We start from the raw sequence: 19,340 nt of genomic DNA, 5'->3' as shown, positions 1-19,340 counted from the left end.
AAGGAAAACTGCAAGCTTATCTCACCAATTGACTGAGAAATCTAAAGGGTTAGTCAGTGTAAATAGTAGTGGAAAGGCTGAGTTGTTGAAATCTCAACTAGAAGCACTTCTTTCTCCCAGACATTAGTATAAGAAACAAACTGCACTATTGGCATCCGAAGCATAGAGAAGTTTACACTGACCAGAGGACACAATACTTGTCTTCCCCTTCTTATTTAGGACTTTTTTATAATTGACAGAATGAATGAATGCCATGAGCTCTCAAGAAATCATCTGTTATCTTTCAAACACTTGGCTTTTGGAATAAAGAAATGAATGATATAAAATCTCTGACTTCCAGAAGCCATAGGAACTGAGAAGTCTAGATGCTTCTGAGAGGCTCGCAGCTCTTGATGTGGAAGACTCAGGTCAAGGCTATCTCTTCCGCATTCCCATTCAATCTATACCAAGGTCTCACTGAGTTTTCCCATGGACCATGTATTTCTTCCTTTTTTTTTAGACCAAGACAGAAGACCAACTTCCTTCTCCCCTTCTCTTATCTTTTCATGTTCTTTGTTCTCCCTCTCAAATGGCTGTTTACTCTGAATTACAGGATTATTTGTAAACGCTAGAGGTCCTGAAGGAATATCTGAAAGGGAGTTTCATTAGAAACAACACTTCGGACATCACAGAAAAAGCTAGGGATCTCCAGGTTACAATAGAGTATTCAAGGAGGGCGTAATGATGATGTCACTGACACCATCCATAGCCTAAATGCTGAACAGCTTTCCTTACATGGACCAGATACAAGGGTGCCCTTTCCTGGTATGTCTCCTGAGATTCAGTGGAAACCTTTATGTACTCCATCTCTCTAAAGAACATGTTATTCAAGGGCTTGGAATGGATAGAAAAGATCTTGTAACATGGAGTAGAGGAGATTCTTCTGAATAATAATTTTATTCCCAGGTACTTTTCATGAAATACAGTTCAATTTTGTAGGTTTTCTCTGTTTTCCAATGGCAAGTTTTTCCCAACAGACCTTCAACTGAATGAATACTGTATTTTACTTTCTTATTGTACATTCCTTGGTATGGGACTTTATAAATATTCCTGAATGTGTACTCAAAATTTCTGTTTTCCAATTCCATTTTCTGCAATGATTTTGGCAACAAATGTTGCCCAGCTATAGAATGAATATAACAGTCCAAATATTATGTACCTACTTGAAATGATAAACACCTAAATCCCTATTTAATCCCAAAATTACCAGACATCAGTAAAGCAGAGGACAACATGAACTATAGAATACAGTTCTCTAACTATTTGATATCAGTTCTGCTTTATCTACCATACGGTGTTCCCGTGGCCAGACTTGAATGTTGTGGATCTTATACTATGATTCATTCTTCAGGAATAATAAGATCCTAGACGAAGACAGGGAGAGGTATGGCTTGAGCTCCAGGGAAACCTCAACATCAATATGTTCACAAGAACAGGAGGGAGTCTATTTGTTATTGTCCTTTGTGGATTCTACACTCTTGACTTAGTTGTGCAGAATCCATGTGAAAATCCACGTAGCGGTAGGATCCACCCAAAAGGTATATATATCACAAAAATTAGGTAAGTTTGATGAAGCTAAGAAGTGCATTCTGCCAGGAACCAGATATTGATATTTCCTGAGAGACACAGCTAGAGCATATTACATACAGAAGTGAATGTGTTCTTGTAAAATATAAAAATAAAAAATAAATTTTCTTTTACCCTGCTAACTCTGGCACCAAAGTGTCTCATATTCTCTGCTAGATATCTTGGCAGAAACACCTCACTCCTCGGCTGCGCAATGTTTCATGCCACCGCACATTTTCCAATACTCAAACCTTCACATAAAAAAACACACAACACAATACTCTTTGATCCAGTTGATTCGATATAATTGTCCACTTAAACATACAAACCAGGTACCATCCATTCCTTAGGAACATTAATAATGACCTGTAATTAAACAAAGCACAATCTTAAATTCTCCTAACATTGCTTCTCACTCTGTCATCTTCCTTTCACTCTTTTTTTTTCCTCTAGTCTCCTCCTCTCCCTTCAAACTTCTCTCTCGCTCATTCTGCCTTCTCCTCCCATGATAACCCTCCTTCTATCTTGTTCCTGACACTCACATATACTTTACAAATTCAATGGAGTCGTGGTTCTGCTGAAGTAACCTTAGTTCTGAGTACAGGACTATGCAGCTGACCTTGGGGCAGTGGAATTAGCATCAAATACAGATAACTTCAAGGCAAACCACAACATGAACAATAGTGTCAAACCAGTGAACTGAAAACAGACTTATTTTGGTAGATGTTGAGAAAGGATTAGAAGAGTTGAAGGTGCTTTTAACCCTGTAAGAACAACAATGCCAATGAAACAGAGCTTTCTAGTAGTAGACCAATATTCAAAGAATGTACATGAACAGACCTATGTCTCCAACTGCATATGTTGTAGAGGATGGCCTTGTTGGGTAACAATGGAAATAGAACCCTTGGTCCTGTCTAGGTTTGACTCCCAGTTCAAGTGAATGTCCAGGGGCAGAAAGAGGGGTTATAATGAAAAGGTTAAGGGGACTGGTAAGAGATATTATAGTCAGGAAACTGGGAAAGGAATTAATATTTTAAATGTAAATTTAGAAATATCCATTAAAAAAGCAATAAAATTTGTTAAAAATAAAAAAAAATTATGAAAGAAATAAAAGAAAAGAAATCTTCCGGTTAATCACAACTATTGACTCAGAATTTTAAGGGGTTACTGTCAGGTAATGGTATTCAGAGTAATACTAGTGGAAAGACTGATATGATGAAGTCTCATCTAGAATCACTTGTTCCTCCCACATATTAGTGACAGACACAAACTACATTATTAGAATTCAATGCATGGAGGTGTTTTCTCTGTGCTGAGGACACAATACTTGACTTATCTTTCTTCCTTAGGACGTTTTCCTTCAAGGTAAAATGGTAAAAGCTATGAGCTCTCAGGAAAAATTATAGTGCCCCTCCCAACACCTGGCTTTTGGGATAAAGAAATGAATTATATAAAGTATCTGACTTCCAAGAAAAATAACAAGTTATTTTTCAGATCTTCTGAGAAGCATCTCAGATGCTTCTGAGAGACTCCGAGCTCCTGATTCCATATGTGGAAATCTCAGATCAAGGCTATATCTTCAGTGAACCTACTCGACCTCTACCCAAGACTCAAGGACCTTTCCCACTGACCACGTATTTCTTCCATTTTTATACCAAGACAGAAGGCCAGCTTCATATTCCCCATGTCTGATAACTTCATCCTCTGTTTCTCCCTCCCAAATTGCTGTATACAATGCATTAAAGGACAATTAATAAACCCTAGATGTACTGAAGGGATATCTGAGAGTCAGTTGCAGTCAGGACAACACTTGTGACATCACAGAAGAAGCTCAGGCTTCCAGAATACAAGAGATTTTTCAAGGAGGGCCTAATGATGATGTCACTGAGAACTGCCGTAGACTACCTGCTGTACAGATTTCCTTACATTGACCAGATTTGAGGGTGACACTTTCAGAAGAGTCTCCTGTTTAAGAGTGGAAACCTTTACATACTAAATCTCTCTAAAGGTAGAGACTTCTCTTTGTTTCATTAGGGTTTACATGCTCTCAATGGACAAAGTTAGTTAGGGGTTTAGCATGGCTAGAAAAGATTTAGCAACATAGAGAGAAGAAGATTCTTATAGATAATATTTTATTCCCAGGTTCATTCCTGTGACATAGAGTGCAATATCCCAGGTTTCCTCTATTTCCAAAGGCCAGTATTTTACCTACAGACCTTAATTGAATGAATATTGTATTTCACTTTCTCATTGTCCATTCCATGATAAGAGATTTTATTAATATTCCTGTATGCGTACTCAAAAATTCTGTTTCCAGTTTTATTTTCAGCAAAGCAAATGACATAATGACTATAGAATTCAGTTCTCTAGTCCTATTTGATATCAGTACTATACTATCTTCTTTCCTGTGCTCCCATTGCTAGACTTGAGGGTTGGATGTTTTACAATGATTCTCACTGAAAGCCAAACATAAGATATCGGAGGATGGGCAGAAAGAAGGATGGCTTGAGGACCAGTGAAACCTCAACTTCAATAGGTTCATAATAACTTGAGGGAGTCTATTTGGCACTGTCATTTCTGAACTCTACATTCTTGACCTACTTGCTCAGAATCCGTGTCACAATTCCACCTAACCACATAGCTGTAGGAGCCACAAAAGTATATATATATATACATCAGCCACCAAAACTAGATAATATTGATGTAGCTAAAAAGTGCCTTCTGCCAGCAACCTGATAAAGATATTTCCTGAGAGACACAGGTAGATCATGTCAACTACAGAAATTAATGCTAGTGGCAAATCAGTGAACTGAAACAGACCTCTTGTTGGCAGATTTTGAGAAAGGAATTCAAGAGGTGAAGGAGCTTTCAATCCCATAAGAACAACAATGTCAATGACCCAGAGCTTTCTGGTACTAGACCAATATTCAATGAATGTAGATGGACAGAGCTATGGCTCAAACTGCATGTGGTAGAGGATGACCTTGTTCATCACGAATGGAAGCAGAAGCTATTGGCCCACTCTAGGTTTGTCTCCCAGTTCAAGGGAATGTGAATGCACAGTCAGAGGGGTTAAAGTAGAAGGGGAAGGATATGGGTAGGAATCTTATGGGCAGTTAAATGGGAAACGAAATATCATTAAATGTAAATATAGAAACATCAAGTTAAAAAAATCAATACAAATAAAGCTAAAACATAAAAAAATGAAAGGAATAAACGAAGAGAAAACTGACAGCTAATCATACCTAGTGACTCAGAGAAGTAAAGTGGTAATCAGTGGAAATATTAGTGGAAAGAGTGAGATGATGAAATCTCAACTAATAGCACTGCTGCTTCCCAGACTGCACTATAGATATCCAAAACATGGAGGAATTTACTCTGAGCTAGGGACACAATACCTGTCTCTCCCTTTTACCTTAGGACATGTTTTTTCTTATCAAAAAGAGTAAAGGTCATGAGCTCTCAGGAAAACAACTGTGCCCTTCCCAACACTTGACTTTTGGAATAAAGAAATTAATGATATAAACTCTCTGATTTCCAGGAACCATAAAATCAGGGAAGTCCAGATTCTTCTGAGAGCATCCCATCTCCTGATTCCCATAGGTGGGAGGCTCAGATAAAGGCTATCTCTTTAGCATTCCCACTAAATCACTACCAAGTACTCACTGAGCTATACCGAGGACCATGTATTCCTTCCTTTTTTGTACCAAGACAGATGGCCAGCTTTCTTCGTTCTCCCCATATCTGATCTTTTCATCCTTTTTATTCTCCCTCCCAAATGGCTGTTTACTCTGAATTAGAGGCCAATTAGTAAGTACTAGAGGTACTGAAGGAATATATGAGAGGCAATTGCAGTCACGACAACACTTGTGACAACACAGAAGAAGATAGGGATCTCCAGGTTGCAAGATATTTTTCAGGCAGGTCCTAATGATGATGTCTCTGAGAACTGCCATGGCCTACCTTCTGAACAGATTTCCTTACATTGACCAGATTTGAGAGTGCCTTTTCCAGGTATCTCTCCTGTAACACAGGGGAAACCTTTATGTATTCCATCTCCAAACCTAGTGAGTTTTTTTCCTTCATTAATGGTTTCATGCTCTGAATGGAGAAAGTTAATCAGGCATTTGGCATGGGTAGAAAAAGTCTAGGAACATGGAGTGGAGGAGATTATTCTGGATAATAATTCTATTCCAAGGTCCATTCCTGTGACATACACTTCAATTTCCTAGGTTTTCTTTGTTTCCCAAAGGCCAGTATTTTCCCTCCAGACCTTTAATTGATTGAGTATTGTATTTCATTTTCGTATTGTACTTTCCTTATAGGAGACTTTATATATATATATATATATATATATATTCCAGATTGTGTACACAAAAATTCTGTTTTGCAATTCCATTTTTGCAATTAATAAGCAACAAAGCATGCCAATATATAGAGTGAATATAACAGTGTAAATATTGTATACCTACTTGAAATGATGAAGTCCAAATCCTTATTTAATCCAAAAATTAGGAGACAGCATTAAAGCAAAAGGACATCATAGATTATAGAATGTGGATGTCTAGTCCCATTAGATGTCAGTTCTATAATATCTACCTTCCTGTTCCCAGGGCCAAACTTAAGGGTTTTGGAGGTTTTACCATGATTCTTTATTCAGGCCAAACACAAGACTCAGCAGGATGGGCAGGAAGAAGAATGTCTTGATGTCCAGAGATACCTCAACTTCAATAGGTTCAAAAATAACAGGAGGGAGTCTGATTGGCATTGGCCTTTGCTAATTCTACATTTTTGAACTAGTTGCACAGAATCTATCCTAAAATTCCAACTAACCATATAGTTGTAGGAGCCACCAAATATATACATAAATACATATATATATATATATATATATATATATATATATATATATATATATGTGTGTGTGTGTGTGTGTGTGTGTGTATGTATATATGTATAAGTATGTATATGTATATATATATATATATATATATATATATATATATGATAGAGATAGATAGATAAATAGATAGATAGATAGATAGATAGATAGATAGATAGATAGATAGATCTGCCACAAACTACATAAGATTGATGATGCTAAGAAGTGCATGCTGCCAGGAAACAGATATAGATCTTTCCTGAGAGACACAGGTAGAGCATGCCGATTATAGAAATGAAGGTTATTGGCAGACCAATGGAATGTAAACGAATCTCTTGTTAGTAAATTTGGAGAAAGGATTACCAGAAGTGAATGGGCTTTCAATCCCATAAAAACAACAATACCAATGACCCATAGCTTTTTGGTACTAAAACAATATTCAAAAACTGTACATAGACAGAACTATGTCTGCAGCTGCATATGTAGCCTTGTTGGACATCAATGGGGGGAGAAGCTCTTAACCTACCAAAGCTAGTACCCCAGTGTAGGGGAATGTCAGGGTGTGCTGGGAAAGGGAGTGGTTGTTGAGGGGGAACACCTTTATAGAAGAACTGATGGGGAAAGTGATAGGACTCTTATGACCGGAAAACTGGGAAAGTGAATAATATTTGATATGTAAACAAAAATATCTAATATTTATAAAAGAAATAATAAAAGTTTAACAAGTTGAACAGCCAAAGTGAAGAGTCTCAATCCCACTAGAGAGGGAGAAGAAATGAACCTCAGGAGGGAAGAGTGAGGGACCTGGGTGAGAAAGGAGACAGTAAGGGAAAGAGGGGAACATGGTCAGTTATTGGCGGGGAGTAGGACTGAAACCCTGACTTTCAGCAGAATGAATGGAAACAGGCAATCTCAGGAGCTAAAATGTTGGAGGTAGTTGGTGGCTCTAGAATATTCCAGAGACCTGAGAGGTATGAGACTATCAGGACTCAGTAAAATGCCGGGAGTGTGTAGAGGGACCTTGTAGAGACTACCTCCATGTGGAAGAGAGAGCATGGGTCTTCTTAGTGGGGAATTGAGTCCATTGAAGTTGAGAGATATTAAGGATTAGTGATGGTCACTTTCTCTTATTTTCATAATTGGAGGTTAGTTTATGCTTGTGTGCTTCTGTTTCTTTTGTTGTAAAGATTAATTTCTTGCTTTATCTATGATTTTACTTGCCTCCTTGTGTTGGGGCTTGCCAGTTAGTGTCCTTTTTATTAATGGATATGCAGAAAATTATTTTATATCAGAAAAATTCCATGTCTTCTAAAACATCTAAAAATCAGTCTGACTCTCAAACTCTTCCTGGGAAACATTTACCATCAGTCATGCAATCCCCAGGACCATCGAAATCTAAAAACGGGTATCTAGAAACTTAACCGTCGGCCCAAAGGTCTTTAGGATGTTCAGCAATTTCTCCAAGAGCTTGGTGCACCTAGAGAACAAAAGAACTAAAGCCATCTTCCCAGGGTGTTTTCCCAAGAACCACATATTTCTTCTTTCCTTTTATACCAAGACAGAAGCCCAGCTTCCTTTTCCACATCTCTGATCTCTTCATCCTATTTGTTCTCCCTCCAAAATGGCTGTTTACTCTGAATTATAGGCCAATTAGCAAACCCTAGATATAAGGAAGGAATATCTGTGAGGCATTTGCTGTCAAGACGACACTTGTGACATCACAGAAGAAACTAGGGCTCTCCAGGATACAAGAGATTTTTCAGGCATTGCCTAATGATGATGTCACTTAGAACTGACATGGCTACCTGCTGAACAGCTTTCCTTATATTGACCAGATTCAAGGGTGTCCTTTCCGGGCCTGTCTCCTGTGACACAGTAGAAACTTTTATTTGCTACATCTCTTTAAAGTTACAGACTTCTCTCTGCTTCACTAGTGGTTACATGATCTGAATGGAGAAAGCTAGTCAAGGGCTGAGAAAGATCTAGGAACTCAGAGAGAAGGAGATTCTTCTGAAGATTAATTTTATTCCCAGGTCCAATCCCGTGACATAAAGTTCAATTCCCAAGGTGTTCTCTGTTTCCCAGGTGCCAGTATTTTCCCTACAGACCTTTAATTGAGTGAAAATTGTGCTACATTTTTTGATTTTACATTCATTGATAGGGGACATTACATATGTTCCTGCATGTGTACTCAAAATTTTCATTTTTCCAATTCAATTTTTTGCAATAAAAATTTTTGGCTACAAATTGGGCCGAGTTATAGAGTGAATATAACAGTGTAAATATTGTGTACCTTTTTCAAATGTTGAACTTCCAAATACTTATTTTGTCCATAAATTACCAGACATCAGTTAAGCAAAGGACAACATGGACTATAGAATGCGGTTTTGTAGTTCTTTTAGATCAATTCTCTAATATCGACCTGCCTGTGGTCCCAGGGCAAGACTTGAGGGTTTTGGTTGTATTAACACGATTCTTTCTTCAGGCCAAACATCAATTTCTGGGTGATGGTCAGCAAGAAGATTGGCTTGAGGTCCAGTGAAACCTCAACTTCCATAGGTTATAAGAACAGGAGGGAGTCTATTTGGCATTGTCATTTGTGAATCCTATATTCTTGACCTAGTTACACAGAATCTAAGTATATCTTCCATCAAATTCTTAGTAGTAGAAGCCACCAAAAGTATATATATATATATATATATATATATATATATATATATATATATATATATATATATATATATAATCTGGCACCAAAACTAGATGGATTTTTGAAGCTAAGAAGAGAATGCTGCCAGCAACTGGACATAGATTTTTACTGAGAGACACAGCTAGAGCACGTCAAATACAGAAGTGAGTGCTAGTGGAAAACCAGAGAACTGAAAATGGACCTCATGTTTGTAGATGTTTAGAAAAGATTACAAGAACTGAATGGACTTTCAACCCCATAAGAACAACAATTCAACTAAGCAGAGCTTTCTGGTACTAAACCAATATTCAAAGACTGTGTACGGACAGACCTATGCCTCCAACTGCATAGGTAGCAGAGAATGGCCTTGTTGGGCCGCAATGGAAGGAGAAGCCCTTCCTCCTCCTTAGGTTTGACTACAAGTTCAAGGGAATGTCAACGTGCAGTAACGGGGGTTATAGAAGTAGGTTAGTGGCACTGCTTAGGAATCTCATGGACAGGAACCTGGGAAATAATATTTGAAATGTAAATATAAAAATATACAATTAGAAAAGTAATAAATATTGCTAAAAAATAAAAAAGAGAGAGAAAAAGAAAAGTTAACTGCAAGCAAATCACACCTATTGACTCAGAAATCTAAAGGGTAACTTTCAGGGAATGGTAGTCAGAGTAATACTAGTGGAAAGACTGAGATGATGAAGTCTCAAATAGAAGCACTTCTCTCTCCCAGATATCACTGTTTAACACATACTGCACTATAGGAATCCAAAGCAAGGAGGAGTGTACTCTGAGCTGAGGACACAATACTTGTCTTTCCCTCCTTCCTTAGGATCTTTCTCTTCTTGGAAAAGTTATAAAAGCCATGAGCTCTCAGGAAACAACTGGGCCCTTTCCAATACCTGGCTTTTGGAATAAAGAAATTAATGATATAAGCTCTCTGATTTCAAGGAGCAGGGAAGTCCAGATTTTTCTGGGAGACTCTCAGTTCTTAAGTCCTATATGTTGAAGGCTGAGATAGAGGATATCTCTTCAGCAAACCCACTCAACCCCTAACCAGGAAACACTGAGCTTTCCAATGGACCAAGTGTTTCTTCCTTTTTTATACAAATACAGAAGGCCAACTTCTTTCTCCCCATCACTGTTCTTTTTACCCTCTTTCTTCTCACTCCCAAATGGCTATTGACTCTGAATTAGAGACCAATTAGTAAACCCTAGAGGTACTGAAGGAATATCTGAGCGGCAGTTGCAGACACAACAACACTTGTGACATCACAGAAGAAGATAGGGATCTCCAGGATAGAAGAGATTTTTCAGGCATGGCCTAATGGTGATGTCACTGAGAGCTGCATGGACTACCTGCTAAACAGCTTTCCTTACATTGAACAGATTCGAAAGTGGCTTTTCAAGGAGTTTCTCCTGAGGCACAGTGGAAAACTTTACATACTACATCTCTCTAAAGCTAGATACTTCTCTTTGCTTCATTAGTGGTTATGTTGTCTGAATGGAGAAAGTTAGTCAGGGACTTGGAATGGGAGAAAAGGTCTAGGAACATGGAGAAGAGGAGATTCTTTGAATAATAATTTTATTCCCAGGTCCATTCCTGTGACATACACTTCAATTTCCCAGGTTTGCTCTGTTTCTTAAGGCAAGTATTTTCCCTACAGACCTTCAATTGATGAAATATTGTATTAATATTTTTTCTACATTCCTTGAGAGGGGAAATATATATTCCTGAATGTGTACTCAAAAATTGTTTTCCAATTCAATTTTTTGCAATGATTTTGGCAAAAAAGGGGCATAGGTACAGAGTGAGTAAAACAGTGTAAATATTGTGTACCTACTTCAAATAGTAAACTCCCAAGTCCTTATTTATTTCAAAAATTTTCAGACATCAGTAAATCAAAGGACCACATGGAGTATCAAATTTGTTTCTCTAGAACTTTTTGATATCAGTACTACAGTATCAACCTTCCAGTGTCCCAGTGACAGATTTGAGGGTTTTGGATGCTTTTCCATGATTCATTCTTCAGGCCAAACAGAAGATTCAGGAGGATGGGCAGGGAGAAGAATGACTGAAGTCCAGGGAACACTGTACTTCAGGAGGTTCATAAGGAAAGGAGTGACTCTATTTTCCATTTTCATTTGTGTTTTCTACATTCTTTTTTTTTTCTTCTTTCAGAGCTGGGGACCGAACACAGGTCCTTGGGCTTACTAGACAAGCGCTCTTCCACTGAGCCAAATCTCCTACCCGGATTCTACATTCTTGACCTAGTTGAGCAGAATCCATGTTAAAATTCAACCTTACCTCCTCACTGCAGGAGCCATCGAACTGTATATATATTGTATATATATGAATGCCACAAAAACTCGATAATATTGATGAAGCTAAGAAGTGCATTCTGTCAGTAACCAGATATAGATCTTTCCTTAGAAAAAATTCATAAATGAGTGCTAGTGGCAAACCAGTGAACTTAAAATGGACCTCTTGTTGGTAGATTTTGGGGAAGTATTACAAGAGGTGAAGGGGTTTAACCTCATATGAAAAACAATGCAAATGAATCAGTGCTCTCTGGTACTAAACCAATATTCAATGTAGGTACAGAGACACAACTATGGCTGGTTATGTCCTCCTTAAGCATCAATGGAAGGACAACCCATTTGTTCTCCCTGGGTTAGACTCACAGATCATTGGAACGTAAAGGGGCAGTATGGGGCATAATAGAACTAGAGCAGGAGCATGGTTAGGGATCTTATGGGCAGAAAACTGGGAAACGAAATAACATTTCAATATAAATATAGAAATATCCAATTAATAATAAGGAATAAAATATGGTAAAAAATAAAAAAATGAAAGAAATTAAAGAAAAGAGTACAACCAACTAATAACACCTATTTACTCAGAAATCTAAAAAGTCATTGACAGGGAATGGTAGGCAGAGAAATACTAGTGAAAAGAAGGGGACAATGAAGTGGCGAATAGGATCACTTCTCTCTCCCAGATAACAGGGTCAGACACAAACTGCACTAAATGAATCCAAATCATGGAGTAATTTACTGTGAGCTGAGGACACAATACCTGTATTTCCCTCTTCCTTAGAAACTTTTTCCTCTGTGACAAAAAGAATAAGTGTCATGAGCTCTCAGGTAAACAACTATTCCCTTCCTAACTCTTGAATTTTGTAAGAAATTAATGGTATAAACTCTCTAATGTACAGGAACCATAACAAGCAGGGAAGTCCAGATGCTTCTGAAAGGCTCCCAACTACTAATACCCATATGTGGAAGGCTCAGGTCAAGGATATGTCTTCAGCGAATCCACTAAACACTTGTGCAGGCCTCACCGAGCTTTCCTATAGACCACATATTTCTTCCATTTTTTATACAAAGACAGAAGGGCAGCTTCCTCCTCCCCATCCCTGATATCATCTTCCTCTTTGTTCTCCCTTGCAAATAGCTCTTTACTCTGAATTTGGAGCGAATTAGTAAACCCTAGAGGTACTGAAGGAATATCATCAATTCAATTGCAGTCAGGACAACACTTGTGACATCACAAAAGAAGCTAGGCCTCTGCAGGATAAAAGAGCTTTTTCAGGGAAGGCCTAATGATGATATCAGTGAGAATTGCAATAGCCTACCTGCTGAACACCTTTCCTTACATTGACCAGATTCGAGTTTGCACTTTCCTGGTATGTCTCCTGTTACACAATAAAAACCTATACATAACCCATCTCTCTAAAGCTAGAGACTTCTCTCTGCTTCACTAGTGGTTACATGCTTTCAATGGAGAAAATTAGACAGGGACTTGGCATGGGTAGAAAAGATTTAGGAACATGGAGTGTAGGAGATAATTCTAGATAATATTTTTATTCCCAGTTTCATTCCTGTGATATACAGTTCAATTTTCTCTGTTTTCTCTGTCTGCCAAAGGCCAGTATTTTCCCTACAGACCTTTAATTGAATGAATATTGTATTTCAATTCCTTATGGTTAATTCCTTGACAGGGGATATTGTAAATATTCCTCAATGTGTACTCGATAATTCTGTTTTCCAATTCCATTTTCTGCAATGATTTTGGTCACAAAGGGTGCCCAGCTATAGAGTGAGCATAACAGTTTAAATACTGTGTACATCCTTCAAATGATAAACTCCCAAATCCTTATTTTAACAAAAAATTACCAGACATCAGGAAAGCAAAGGACATCATGTGTTATTGGATTTGGTTATCTAGTCCCATTTGATATCAGTACTACGCGATCTGTCTTCCAGTGTTCCCATGGTCAGACTTGAGGGTTTAGGATGTTTTACCATGATTCTTTATTAAAACCAAAAGTAAGATACCAGATGATGGGCAGGAAGAAGAATGGCTTGAGGACCAGTTATACGACTACTTCAATAGGTTCATATAAACAGGGCAGAGTCTATTTGCGTTGGCATTTTTTAATTCTACATTCTTGACATAGTTGGGCAAAATCCATGTGAACATTCCACTTGACGAAAGAGGTGTAAGACCCACCAAATCTATATTTGTACTCTTCAGACAACCAAACTAGATAGGAATGATGAAGGTAAGAAGTGCATTCTGCCAGGAGCCAGATATAAATATTTACTGAGAGACACAGATACAGCATGTCAAATACAGAAGTGAATGCTGGGACCAAACCAGTGATCTGAAAACGGACCTCTTGTTGGTAAATTTTGAAAAAGGATTCGAAGAGCTGAGGTGCTTTCAACACTAGAAGAACAACAATGCCAGTGAACCAGCGCTTTCTCATAATAGACCAATATAAAAAGAAAGTACATGGACTAACCTATGCCTTCAAATGCATATGTGGCAGAAGATGGCCATTTTGGGCAACATTGGAAAGAGAAGCCCTTGTATTCCCTACTTTGTCTCCAAGTTCAAGGGAATGCATTGCGGCAGAAAGGCTGATTTGAAAGAAGGAAATGGATTGGGTAGTAACCTTATGGGCAGGAAACTGGGAAAAGAAATAATATTTTAAAAGTAAGTATAGAAACATTCAGTTAAAAAATCAAATTTTGGTAAAAAATAAAAAAGAATGATATAAAAGAAAGAGAGTTGCCAAGTAAGACATATTCATGCAGAAATATGAAGTGTTATTCAGAATAATACAAGTGGAAAGACTGAGATGATGAAGTCTCAACTACAAGTACTTCCCTTTCCCAGATATCAGTGTCAGACACAAACTGCATTATAGGTATCCAAAGCATGGAGGAGTTTACTCAGAGCTAGATACTTCTTTTTCACTTCTTCCTTAGGACCTTTTATACTTGACAAAAAGAGTGAAGGTCATGATGCCTAATGATGATGTCACTGAAAACTCTCATGGACTACCTGATGAACAACTTTCCTTACATTGACAAGATTCAAGTTTGCACTTTAAAGGTATGTCTCCTGTGACACAGTGGAAACCATTATATATTCCTTCTCTCTAATTCACTAGTGGTTCTCGCTGATTCACTAATGGTTACATGCTGTGGCGCTTGACATGGTTGAAAAAGATTTAGGAACATGGAGAGTAGGAGATTCTCCTATATAATATTTTTATTCCTAGGTTCATTCTTGTGACATACAGTTGAATTTTCTAGGTTTTCTCTGTTTCCCAATGACCAGTATTTTCCCTACAGACGTAAAATTGAATGAATATTGTATTTCAATTTCTTTTTTTTTATTAACTTGATTATTTCTTGTATACATTTCCAGTGTTAGTCCCTTTCCCAGTTTCCGGGTAACATCCCCCTCCCCCCTACCCTTCTTAATTGGTGCTCCCCTTCCCATCCACACCCCATTGCCACCATCCCCCCAACTATCTAGTTCACTGGGGGTTCAATCTTAGCAGGACCCAGGGCTTCCCCTTCCACTGGTGCTCTTACCAGCTCTGGAAAAAAAAAGAACTTAAATATCCTGTATTTCAATTTCTTATTGTAAATTCCTTGTTAGGGGACTTTGTAAATATTTCTCAATACACACAAAAATTCTGTTTCCAATACCATTTTCTGCAATGATATGGTCACAAATGGGGCCCAGCTATAGAGTAACTATAATAGTGTACATTCTGTGTACTTACCTTAAATGCTAATCTCCCAAATTCTTATTTTATCGAAAAATTACCAGACATCAGGAAAGCAAAGGACAACATGGACTATTGAATTCTGTTTCTTGTCCCATTTGATATCTGTACTACCCTATCTAGCTTCCAATGTTCCCATGGCCAGACATGAGGGTTTAGGATGATTTACATGATTCTTTCTTCAGGCCAAACGTAAGATATCATATGATGTGCAGGGAAAAGGATGGTTTGAGGACCAGTTATACGTCTACTTCAGGGTTGGGGATTTAGCTCAGTGGTAGAGCGCTTGCCTAGCAATACAAGGCCCTGGGTTCAGTCCCCAGCTCCGAAAAAAGGAGAAAAAATAAAGTTTACTTCAGTAGGTTCATAAAAACAGGGTGAGTCTCTTTGAAATTGTCATTTTTGAATTCTATATTCTTGACATAGTTGTTCAGAATCCATGTTAACTTTCCAATTAACTTCATAGGTTTAAGAGGCACCAAAGTACATATGTATACATCAGACAAAAAACCTAGATAAGATTGATGAAGGTAGGAAATACATTCTGCAAGGAACTGGGTACAGATATTTACTGAGAGACACAGATACAGCATGTCAAATACAGAAGTGAATGCTAGTAGCAAACCAGTGATCTGAAAACGGACCTCTTTTTGGTAAATTTTGAAAAAGGATTAGAAGAGCTGAAGGTGCTTTCAACCCCATAAGAACAACGATGCCAGTGAACCAGATCTTTTTAATACTAGACCAATGTACATAGAAAGTACATGGACTGACTTATGGATACAAATGCATATGTTGCAGAGGATGGCTTTTTTCGGCAACATTGGAAAGAGAAGCTCTTGTCATTCTTAGTTTGTCTCCCAGTTAAAGGCAATATCATGAGGCAGAAAGGTTGGTTAGAGTAGAAGGAAATGGAAAAGTTAGCAATCTTATGTGCAGGAAACTGGGAAGGGAAATAATATTCAAAATGTATATATAGAAACATCTCGGAAATCTGAAGTGGTAGTCAGAGTAATAGTAGTGGAACGACTGAGTTATTGAAGTCTCCACTAGAATCACTTCTCTCTCTCAAATATCAGTGTCAGACCCAAACTTCACTATAGGTATCCAAAGCATGGAGGAGTTTACCGTGAGTTAGGGACACAATACTTGTTTTTCCCTTCTTCCTTAGGACCTTTTCTTCATGAAAAAAAGAGAGGAAGCCCCAGGTCCTGCTTAGATTGATCCCCCAGTGAACTAGATTGTTGGGGAGAGGGCTGCAATGGAGGAAGGATGGGCAGGGGAACACCCAAAAAGAAGGGGAGGGAGAGGGGTTAGGGGGATGTTTGCCGGAAATCGGAAAAGGGAATAACAATCGAAATGTATATAAGAAATAGTCAAGTTAAAAAAAAAAGAAAAAAAAAGAAAAAAAGAAAAGAAAAAAAAGAAAAGAAGAGTAAAGGTCATGACCTCTCAGGAAAACAACCGTGCCCTTCACAACACTTGGGTTTTGGAATAAAGGAATGAAGGATATAAACTCTCTAATTTCCAGGAACCATAAGAACAGGGAAGTTCATTTGCTTCTGAGAGCCTCACAGTTCCTTAGTCCCTTATGTAGAATGCTCAGATCAAGGCTATCTCTTCAGCGATACCACTCAACCCTTACCAAGGACTAACTGAGCTTTCCAAAGGACCATGTATTTCTTCCCTGTTCTTTATACCAAGATAGAAGGCCAGCTTCCTCCCCATTTTGAATCTCTTCATCCTCTTCATTCTTCCTCCGACACTAAGATTTACGGAACCAATGAGGATAAACAAGGAGAAAGGGCAAAGAAAAATGCTTGAATTTCACTCAGAAGGAGGAATAAACTAATTAGAGGAGGCAGATGGAAGGAAAGGATTGGGTGCCTAAGGGGATGGGAAGGGAAATGTGGTTTGAGAATCATTTCTTGGGAGAGACGAGCAAGAGGGACAGAGGGCCAAGAGAATAAAGAGAAATCAGAGACAGTCCAGGGTGGGCGCTATCTCTGATTTACCAGCAATCTGGGATGGGTGAGGCTACACTGGTGTCCATGAGGGTGACTTTAGCTGAGACTCGTAACAGTGGGGATACAGATACTGAAATGGTCACTTTCTGTAGCCACAGAGGACCCAAGGTGGAAGGATAAGGACCCAAACCCACCCCCAAAATTTTGACCCAGAAATTGCCCTCTGTGTAAGAAACACAGAGACTGAGATGGAAGAGGAAATGAGGGAATGGCCAAAGGATAAGTGGCCGGATGTGAGACTTATCCTATGAGCAAACGACAAACACTGACATTATTAATGGTCCTTTCTTATGTTTGCATTTTATGTTTATTTTCCTCTGCGAGGCTCCACCAAGGGACGACTGACACTGAAGCAGACGCGCATGGTCAAATATCAGATGGAGCTCAGTGAGTCTCACTGAAGAACTGAAGGAAGGACTGAGAGAGGTAGAGAAGCACAATGGTCACCACGTGGGTTCACTAAACCCGTTGCCTGTCTGTGGATCCTGTTCTCCTACCCGGGCTGCGTTTTCAGGACCTGCTGGGAGACAATGAATCTAGTCTTGCACAGACTTGATGTGCCCGAGGAGGGGATGTACCCAGAGTGGTCCTCTGCTTATTCAGTGTAGAATGGGAGAGGATAGGAAGAGGTACTATAAATGGTGGGAGCCTGGAGGAGTGTGGTTGACAGGGCAGCATTAAGAATGTTACCTGGTGAATATGTACAAACACTTTAGCAAGGGGCAAAGGCATGACATCATGGGGACGGGGGCATGGCATCATGGGGGTTTGGCATGACATCATAGGTTTGGGCATGATATCATAGGGGTGGGTGAATGACATCATTGTGGTCGAGGCATGATATCATGAAGCTTAAGAGAAAATAGATGAAACTAGAAAAAAAAATCAGCCCAAGAGGGAACTGAGACCTAGAGACACTAACATGGAAGGCCTTTACCTATGCATAGTATCAGCTGTGAGATTAATCATATTATATCTACAATCCACAAATGCAGAGAGAACAAAGGAAAGGAGAAGGCCCGTGAGGGGAAAAGCATAAACCTATCTGAAAGGAAAACTGGAACAGATTATGTGAGTGAGTGACGGCGACTGAGGACAGAAGCGGAGGGTCAGCGGGGAAGATGGAGGGAAAGCGCGGTGCAGAGAGAAACAGCCAGAAATAGAGAACATACGAGTTAATGTGGAAACTCGATGAAAACACTGGTTAATTCATGGTGTCTAGAGGGCCACGTTCCTGAGGATTTAATCTGACAGAGAATGCAGAGTACGAACCTGCAATCCTTTGAAATCGAGCAAGTAGGACTTCAGGGTCGGGGATGGGGCACATTCAGTGGAGTCAATTTCTGAGGAGGTAAAATGGAGATCCCTGAACAACAGACTGATGCTGGGAAAGAGATTATAAAGATATAGCAAATGAGGGCTTCCTGGTACCTTAAACCTGCAACTGATGTAAATGCATAGGAAAACCCTTCATGCACTCTAAGGTTTGTTTAGCCGTTGTTCACCCTGAGAAATTATACACACAATGATAGCGTGTCCCTGAATACCTTCTAACAGAACTGTGACACTGAAATCCTTGGAAGAAACCATAATTCACTTTCACGCAGACCAATCTTCTGCTGGCTGACTGTTTCCTGGGTCCACTCCATCCTTTCACACTTTGTGCACCTGGACACTCTAGGAAGGAGACAAGAGATGAGTGTATGTCTGTGTGTGTGTGTGTGTGTATGTGTGTTTGTGTGTGTGTGTGTATCTGTATATTGGTTATCGTTTGTGTGTCTGTATTTGTGTATATGTGTGTGTATGTGTGTGTGTGTGTCTCTGTGTGTGTCTGTATGTGTTTTTGTGTCTCTCTGTGTGTGTATATGAGTATGTGTCTGTGTGTTTGTGTATGTGTGTGTGTGTCTGTGTCTGTGTGTTTGTCTGTGTCTGTCTGTGTCTGTGTGTATGTCAGTTTGTCTGTCTATGTCTTTTACTGTGTTTCTCTGTGTATCTGTGTGCGTTACATGTGTGTGTGTGTTTGTTTGTGTGTGTGTGTGTGTGTGTGT

General features: G+C 38.9%; 2 long non-coding RNA genes across 5 annotated transcripts in view; one reads left to right on the top strand and one right to left on the bottom strand.

The window, feature by feature from the left end:
- LOC134484743 (uncharacterized) overlaps positions 1-19,340 on the bottom strand; it is a 100,791-nt gene that overhangs the window by 51,964 nt on the left and 29,487 nt on the right. The window lies entirely within an intron of this gene.
- On the top strand, positions 3,481-17,654 carry LOC134484744 (uncharacterized). The gene is made up of 3 exons (XR_010062484.1): positions 3,481-3,613; positions 14,454-14,580; positions 17,617-17,654. It is a non-coding gene; the product is annotated as an uncharacterized LOC134484744 (long non-coding RNA).

Source organism: Rattus norvegicus (genome assembly GCF_036323735.1).
Source record: "Rattus norvegicus strain BN/NHsdMcwi chromosome Y unlocalized genomic scaffold, GRCr8 chrY_unlocalized_41, whole genome shotgun sequence".
NCBI classification, from domain to species: Eukaryota; Metazoa; Chordata; class Mammalia; order Rodentia; family Muridae; genus Rattus; species Rattus norvegicus.
Note: the sequence above shows the minus strand (reverse complement) of the source record. Positions and strands in the feature narration are given on the sequence as shown.